Below are 7,623 nucleotides of genomic sequence, written 5' to 3'. Positions count from 1 at the left end.
AACTTGATCCAGTATTACTGGAAGATTAAGTTTCGTCTGTGTGAAATGTGAGTCATCAACTGAATCTGATGGAGATCAAGTTGATGATCCAGGGTTCGAGTTATCTATAGTGTAGAATCAGGTAAAAGATCCGAAAATGTTAATCTATATATGGTGAGCATGGCCTTTGAGAAGTCAAGGTGGATAAAGTAACATCACTAATATCAACTTTCCAGCCTATGCACATGGCTTAATTCCAACTTCCAAGTGATCCTGTATCTAGTTCTAGGATGGTCATTTATGCACGCCATGAATAGATTTCTTACAACTTTCTTATTGTATAGGTTCAAGAGAGATAGGGTTTTCATATTTGGGCCAATTAGGACATATTGTCCTGCATCTAATCCTTAGGAAATATTTTCCAGATCCTGGAACAATTAGAAATTTGGTTTGGGGGAGGAGGGGAAACATATTCCAGGCCCATGAAGTGGAGAGACACACCAGCACACGGAAATCCTGAGAATGTAACGGTAGGGAAAACTGAATTGTGATTTGTCATTTCACCTCTATGGTATCTGGACTCGGACTAGGACTCTTAGATGTAGATCCGAATTTGGGCATGCGTGAGGGTATCAGCATGTAAGCATAACACAAGTGATTTTAGCATAATCTTAGTTCATGGAATTTTTATTAATATATAGGCTACCACTAAGAAATCATAAAACTTACTCAAACTGTAATGTCAAATTTACAGCACAAAATCAAAATGATGACACAGAAACAAGTCATGCATGGATGATGGGCCTTTCTCGGTATAAACAAATTTTCGTAAGGCCAGCCAGGTATTTTACTTTGAGCTAGATTGCTGCAAAGTGGAGGTCTTTAATTGTCTTTAGTACAAAGGATCTGATTCAAATTTCATACCACACCCATTTCATTAATGTAATGTTCATACAGGGGATGTGGACATAATCGAGTAGCCGGGTGATGGAGCTTATCCTCCAGGTGCAAATGGCAACCAGAATTCTTGACAAGCAGCATATGAACAAGAACATTTTTTTTTTTTGCACATTTTACTATCTCTTTTGTATTTTTATTACTGAAATCCTTAAACGAGGACAAAAAAATATGATAGACTAAATACTATGAATGAAAAACATGATTCGAAATTTTGCAAACTGCAGTTGTAAGTTCCAAAAAGTAGGCAAACATAAAAATGAAAGACGCTGGTTAACTATGTATTGATACTGTACCAAAAGAAAAAAAAAACAAGAAGATCTTTTGGGTTAGTGATCGACGAGAATTTATCTCTGGCTAACCTAAGACTAGAATTAACTGATAACTGATAAAGATCATTGCTCATCTCATATTCAATATATCAAATAATGTTCAACGAACATTCTCCTGAGGCAAAGGAAATACCATTCACCTGTATTCAGTATATGACGCCCAGTATAGAGCTTGACACATTGGACATTTCATCATTCACCTCAATTAGTATATGTACGTACGATATCCAGTATTGGAGCTTGACATATTGGACATATTCCACTTTGTTGTTGCAGCTCATGGGCGCATATGTAACAGGTGCACATGTGACCACATCTGATGAACATGTAATATGTATAAAGTTATTCAAATATACGTTATGCATAATTGAAGTGGTATGATATTCAAATTATCGGAGCCCATATCCAAGTACCTGTACAGAAGAGAATCAACTTCTGCGTCTAAGCAAAGGCAGCAAGTTCCTTTTCTTGGTATTCTATCGATGGAACCAGTTCTTTTGTTTTGATCTGTAAGGGTATCTATTAGTGGGTAAGAATTTACATTATAGTTGCAGATATAATGTGCAAAGAGTATGTGCTTACTTGGATGGCTTTTGACACTTTCAACCTGCCTCACCATAAAATGCTGCAATTTCACCTGCATATCCATGCAAGTATGTAATGATTTTCGAAGATCAAAGATCTCCTTGTGAAGTTGCTCCATGTGTCCTCTCAAATCAGATATGAGTTCCATCTCCTGTTACATTAGTGAATTAGCTTTATATTGACAAAGGTCTGGCTAAAGGATGAGGTAAACTGCAAAGAGATTAAAGGCACGTTAAACTTACAATTGAAGGATGGTTACTCCTGAGGGAAGAGATATGCTGATTTTCCAAAGTCTGAGAATTAAATGAAGGGTGTTGTTGAAAAGATGGAGATGCAACATGATCATGCTGATTTTCGAAAGTCTGAGAATTAAATGAAGGGTATTGTTGAAAAGATGGAGATGCAACATGATCATGCTGATTTTCGAAAGTCTGAGAATTAAATGAAGGGTATTGCTGAAGAGATGGAGATGCAACATGATCATGCTGATTTTCGAAAGTCTGAGAATTAAATGAAGGATATTGTTGAAGAGATGGAGATGCAACATGATCGACATTGACATTATTATCTTGGTTATGACTCCATGGATTAAATATATCTGGTGTAGCTGAAGTAATTGAAGGCGATTGGTTAGAATATTCATCAGCTTCACTATGGTGTATCCCCACTGAATTCTCAGTTTCTTCCTCTCCTTCATAGCAATATTCCGCGGTTCCTTCTTGCTCATTTTTTTGGTGTGCATAGATTTCCTCTTCTTTTACCGCCTCTTCCTGCTTCACTTGTTCTACCTGATCTTCTGTTACAAGTGGCTGTCCTTGAGTGCGTGATATCATGAGTTGGTCTATTTTGTCCCGCAGTCCGCTGGACAGAAAACTTGACACATTTTTCCTGCATGCATAAATCAACAGTCACATTTTCTACTTGTCCTGCTCTGAATGATAGCAGGGCGCCCCTTCAGATTTACGGGGCCTCAGTCAAAATTAACTTTCGGGGACCTCATCTCTATATACTCTACAAATTACACACATTTATATATAAAAAATTCAAAATTTTGGGGCCTTTAATTGTAGGGGGCCCTAGGCGCAAGTCTTGTCCGCCTATAGTCAGGACCACCTCTGGATGATAGAATATACCAATAATGGAGCCAAATTCATTTATTTAATATACATAAATCAACACTCACTTTTCTACTTGTTTGCCTGCCGCTTTTGATGATAGAATATTTAAATAATGAAGCCAATTTCATTTATTGAGCCCTGCAATTGAAGACAATTATCCAGAGTTTCTTGCATCATAGACTCATAGTCCACAGTTTTGTGTTTACCAGTGTAATATCGAAAAACTTATATAGTTTCCTCCTTGTCATTCAATGATGCTAAGTATTAAGGACCGGTATATCATGTATATGATTCGCATGTACTAATCAATTTCAAGTTTCTTGGACAATCTGATAAATGTATAATCTGGGAAATATATAGCATGTTGATCACTGTTTTAGTTCTAGAATGTATTGCTCAGTCATACAGAGCACAAATGCCTTTCCTGTTTTAAATTTCATTTTGATACAGATGGTGCTTCAATTTATACTTTATTTTTTAAGACTACAGTTGGAAACAGAAAAAATTTGGAAATTACTATTAATTGACAGTATCTATGTGGCGTACCTTTCCAGTAGTTGTTTTATATCTCCATTACCCGTGAATGGATCAAGCATCTCCTCGTACCTTTCTTGCCTGAGACATTCCCAATCACTACGTGGGCGACAAACATCATATATCCAGTCCAGAGGAGATTCTTCCATGTTCTGAGAATATTGATCCTCTTCACATTCGCTCGCTGCTTGAGAAAAGTTACTCTTCCAGTCGGGAAAAGTTTCAACTGCTTTCTCTCTATCTGGTTGCTCTTCCCAGTCAATCCTTAAAAGTGGACTATCCTCTACCAATTCGTGCAGGGATACTATCGACTGCTCATTATCCGTCTTCTCTTCATCTTTGTTCCTGTCCTTCCACTCATCAGGAGATGTTGCATTATTATCAGATTGTTGAGATTTATAACTTTTGCTGTCAAAGGCTGTGTCTTGCTGCTCATCATCAACCTTCTCTTCAGCTTCGTTCCACTCACCCGGGGATGTTGCATTATCATCAGATTTTTGAGATTTATAACTTCTGGTATCAAAGGCTGTGTCTTTCTGCTCATCATCAACCTTCTCTTCAGCTTCATTCCTGTCCTTCCATTCGCCCAGGGATGTTGCATTATCATCAGATTTTTGAGATTTATAACTTCTGGTGTCAAAGGTTGTGTCTTGCCACAGAACATCTAGATTAGGATTAACTTCTTGAAAAGGGTTTTCTGTATTGTGAAGTTCAAGGGTATTCTGCTGTGGATTTATCACATCATGTCGACTAATATCTATTTTAACCCGGTCAGAGGTAGACCAAGCCTCCACTTCTAGGGTCTCATTGGCTACATCCCGATACTTGCAAAGACTTCTCAGGTGAGTTTGTTCCCACGCATGAATAATATCTTTGAGTGATCTGGGGGTAGGACACACCACATTTATGTCCTGATTTACATCATCTTCTACAATATTGCATGTGGATTTTGAGTTGCTCTTAACAATTTTATGAGGACTTTTTGGGTGAGTAACTTCAGGGGGGTGAATCTCTTCTTTGCGCTGAGTGGAGGTAGGAGGACTTCCTGCGCTACAGGTTTGATCTACCACTTCTTTTAGTTGAATGGGGATAGAAGGATTATCCATGCTAGAGGAAGGAGGATTATCCACATCAAGGGTAGGAGGATTATCCACTATACGGGGAGAAAGATTATCCTCATCAGGGGTAGAATGGTTATTCACACTAGGGGAAGAAGGTTTATCCACATCAGGGGTAGAAGGATTAGCTGCACAGCCTGTGCTAGGAGTGTAATCTATTACCACTTTATGTTGACCAGAGGTAGAAGCACTTTTCGCCTTGGGGGTATGATCTGCAGCCTCTTTGAGTTGAGTAGAGGAAGACAATCTATCAACATCTTGGGCATTGTTTATCACCTCTTTACGAGGACTTGAGCTACACTCATTTTGCTCTAATCCTGTGTTAAATCTCTCCCTGAATTCATTTTTAGTTTATGTCAAGAGAGAATGTTAGCTAATGTCGTTTAATATGTAGAACAAGGCCCAAAGAAGCTCAAATGAAAAATACAAATGAATGAGAAAAGATCATCCAGTTCATATAAGGGCTCAAGCACATATAACAACATGAAGAAAAAAAACACTACTATTATATTTGCAGAAACAGCTGCTATGCAACTACAAGCTTCCCGAGTTATTTTGCTGCTTGGAAGTCGTGTCAGGTGAACCGTAAAAAACATATATGCAGAATATATCAAAATTTGTATGAAGACTATGTTTCCATTTTCACAATATATAAATTCGAGATTTTAGGAATAAATTAAATGTTATTCATCTTTCCAATATGAGAACAGTTGCCACAATAAAAAACCAATGAACAAAAAAGACTAAAGAAGCCTGATCAATATATGATATCTAAAATACTGTACCAGAAGGGATATATACCTGAGATGCATGACGCTGAATCCTTCTGAATTCTTGATTCTCCTCCCAGATGCCAGTAAATTTATCTGGTCACCATCTTTTACTTCTTTCTCATGGAGTATCAGCTTAATTTTAAGCATAGCCTGTTGATCAATTTTCACCCAAAACAATAAATAACAAATCCATGTCTAAAGCCATAACAGAAGTCTGAACATATGTCTTTTGGTATTTGTTATAAGCAGAAATTAAATATACGCTCAACCAAGTCCCAAGCCCTCCTTTTATTACCATGAGATGACAGTATTTATTAGGCTTACAATGATATTTTCTCCATCAAAACATAGAATAGCCAATTACATAAAGATATTGACAATACCTGAAGGCGGCCTCTGTGTGAAAAGTTTGTAACAGCTTTAAGCTCCCCAAAGCGTTGAAGCTCCTGATATCTATCGCGCTCCAAGTACTCAAACAAATCATTATAAGCTTGGCGCCCTCTGATACGTGGTGTGCCCGGAAAAGCCCCATGACCTCTGATGTCAGGAGCAAGAGGGTCGATAGATGTTCTAAGTCTAGGCAAAGCAACATTCACAAAACCCTGCTCATTGCCTTCTTCACATTTCAGTTTCTTGATTATATCAGCCACCTTCATTCTCTCCTGTTCTGTTGAATTAGAATCTCTACTAGGACCCATCCTATCCGATTCCAAATCCAAACAAGATCCCTCTGACGCGGCTTCAGATTTTTCTGTGACAGACTCTGCAACAAATGAATTTCTAATCTGTCCATCAAGAATATGGCAATTATCCGTCACAGTTGAACCTGAATTGCTCCTGCTGCTACATGAAGAATATACATAATAGTTACTGGAATTCGAATACGAGTTTTGGGACTCAGCCTCAAAAACTCTCCATTTTTTAACAAGTGATGAAACACCTCTAGAATCAGCTTTTTTTCCTTGTGACATATTAGAATCAGCTGCATTTTCAGGAGATGCAGAAAAGCAAGAATGGACTAAATCTTTTAAATTTTGCTGAGTGCATGCATGGGAATTATTCTTTTTCCTATACACTAATTTTCTGGCATTCTGGTCTCTCAAAACACATCCAAGCTGTGCAGATGAAACAATCTCAACTTCAGAAGAGGCCATAAAAATTACCAAAACCTCGAAAGGGTTTTCGAGATTTTACCCTAGGAACAAGAAAGATCACCCCTTCATGCAAAAGGGGCAGATGGTGTCAAGACAACAGAGAATCCATGACAAGAAAATTTTGCAGGTGGGGTTTTTGGACAACCTTAATTTCCACAAAAACAGGTTTGATAATGCAATGCTGTTTTTTCCTCTTGCTTTTTCTGGATTCTTTTTCAAAGTGCTAAAAATAGAAAAATGAGCAACAAACTTGAAGGTTTTATGGAGTATATGGATCCAAAGGAGGGAGAAATTTATGGTAAAAATTAGTGTTTCACAAGGCCTCTGTTACATCAAAATTTTAGCTACTATTTGACTCTATCTATAATCTAATAGCTGCTGATCAGGGATAAGAAGATTTTTTAATATGGGAAACAAAAAAATTGGATAGAAGATTGCAAGATTCATGTTTTAATATTGATATCTGCACCGTATCTTTTGGTGTGAATTGAAACATTAATTTATAGATTTATCTTTTGGTTAGACCAAATTTGTAGTACTCCTATTACTCTTTATCGAGGTGTATCCAGGGATATCAAATCTTATATATTGGATTTGATGTACATGAATACATTACTGTTTCGGCTCGTAACGTATCTTTTTTTCAAATTTTTTTGAAAAAAACCGACCATTGCATATATTAAAATAATTTAGTTACGTTATTATACATTTTTTTGAGTAATGTTATTATACATGTGCACTGAACAATACAAATATGGAATTTGATTTTATTTAAACTGATTTTAATATTCAATATTCATATTCAATTTATCAAGTTTCATATTCGGACACAATTAGCCGAAACAGATTAGACCCGGTCAATTCAAATTATTCAAATTTTTTCTTTTGATTTTCAATGATTTGGTTTGGTTTCTTTCTTGATAATCAAAAAACCGAAATTTTTAGATATGAATTCGATTTTCACTTTCAAGTCGATCGAAATAACTAAATTATAAATATATTTAAAAAATATTATTTTATATTTTCATTTAAATATTGAAGTGCCGACCATTACTACTAGTTTTTAATTAATA

The sequence above is a fragment of the Daucus carota genome, chromosome 1 (assembly GCF_001625215.2).
Source record: "Daucus carota subsp. sativus chromosome 1, DH1 v3.0, whole genome shotgun sequence".
NCBI classification, from domain to species: Eukaryota; Viridiplantae; Streptophyta; class Magnoliopsida; order Apiales; family Apiaceae; genus Daucus; species Daucus carota.
Note: the sequence above shows the minus strand (reverse complement) of the source record.